This window comes from Echinops telfairi, unplaced genomic scaffold (genome assembly GCF_000313985.2).
Source record: "Echinops telfairi isolate 266 unplaced genomic scaffold, ASM31398v2 ScPeMD7_3533;HRSCAF=4204_0, whole genome shotgun sequence".
Taxonomy (NCBI): Eukaryota; Metazoa; Chordata; class Mammalia; order Afrosoricida; family Tenrecidae; genus Echinops; species Echinops telfairi.
Window position 1 is genome coordinate 31,797,223 of NW_022107431.1, and position 1,834 is coordinate 31,799,056.

A 1,834-nucleotide genomic window follows, 5' to 3' on the forward strand; every position below is an offset into this window, starting at 1 on the left:
GGGGACCCGGCAGCTGGCTGGCGGGGAGTGTGGTGGGACCGGTTTGTGAGCCTCGCCCGCCGCCCCACCCGCCCTAGGAGCCCGGTCGGCCGCCCGGGTCCTTCCGGGACCTGCCCCTGTGGGCGCCTGGGCCAGGCCTGCGCTCGCTCGCTCAGGACGGAGAGGTGTCTGTCCCCCGGGTGTCTGTCCCCCAGGCCTGCGCTCGCTCAGGACGGAGAGGTGTCTGTTCCCCACTCACACCTAGGAGGCCTTCAGGACCCTTCGCGGGAGGAGGTGGATTGGGCCACTGACGCCTGGGGACCTCTGGAGAAGCTTGAAACGCCCTGGTTCCGTGACCTCTCCTCCAGTTACAGCACAGCCTTTGAGTCATCAGGCCCTGCAGCTTGCTGGCGGGGAGGGGTGGAGATAGGGCGACTGCCTGGGCCGGGTGCTTTGTGGTGGCAGTTAGCTCGATCCCCACTACCCTCCTCGGACGACATTGAGAATTTTAATCGCATGACACACAATTCACTCATGCACAGAACCCTGGTGGCGCCGTGGTGAAGCATTCGTTGCTAACAGAAAGGGTGGTTAGCCCCCGGGAGACCGTCCCAAAAAACCAAACACACTGCCCTCCAGTCGATCCCGACTTGGTGACCCGATAAGGTGGAATAGAACTGCCCCTGTGGGTTGCCAAGACTCTTAACTGCCCTATTTTTCTCCCCGGGTGGCTGGTGGGTGAACTGCTTACCTGGAGCTTTCTAACCAAAGTGTCACCTACTTTGCCACCTGGCAGTTTGCTCTTGTATACTTTCTGCTCTGCCCTCCTGGGTCACTAGGAGTCGAAATTGGTTGGACTAACTGACCTTAAGTGTACTTGTTTAGTGGTTTTCAGTGTACTCACAGTAAGCAACACCCTCCAATAAGTTTATAGCATGTTCATGCTCTCCCTGTCCGTCAACCCCATACCCTTCAGTTATCACTTTCTAACACCCCGCTCCCCACCCCACTCCACCGCCAGCCCCATGCAGCCACCAATTTACTTCTTGTCTCTGTATTCGCCTGTTCTGGGCATTTCATATAGATGCAACGTTTACTCTTTCACGGCAGGTTTCTTTCACTTAGCATAACGTTTTCAAGGTCCACGTGGCAGCATTCCTTTTTAGAGGGGACTGGTGGGATAACGGGAGCCCTGGTGGTGTAGTGGTTATGCATTGGACTGAGATCCAAGAGGTCAGAAGTTCAATATCACCAGCTACTCTGCAGGAGAAAGATGGGTCCTCTGCTCCCGTAAACAATCACCATCTCAGAAGCTCAGGAGGCAGTTCTAGCCCATCCTACAGGGTGGCTGTGGGCCAGCACTGGCTCCATGGCAGTGAGAGTGAGTCATGGGATAATAATACTGTAGTCCATTATGATATGATATCAATATCAGCAGCTAAGCCTAGACCAGGAGCTGACTGTGGAACAGACCCTCAATTGCTCATATATAAGTACAGGATAAAGCTGAAGAAAATGAAAACAAGCCCATGGGAACAGATAGATCTTGGCTCTATCCCACCTGAATTTGGAGAACATCTCAAGAACAAATTTGATGCATTGAACTCTGATGGCAGAAGACCTGATGAGCTGTGTGAGGACATCAAGACCATCCTTTAGAAAGGAAGCAAAAGACATTAGAAAGACAGGAACGATTCTGTGAGCCTCACAGAATACCGGATTGTTAGAACAAAGGGTTCTTATGTTAAGGGAGTACTTGAGTTGAGGCCCAATGTCCATCTGCAACCTTAATTCTTAACATATAGAAAAAAGTAGGTGCATAAGCAAATGTTGTGAAGAAAGCTGATGGTGCCCG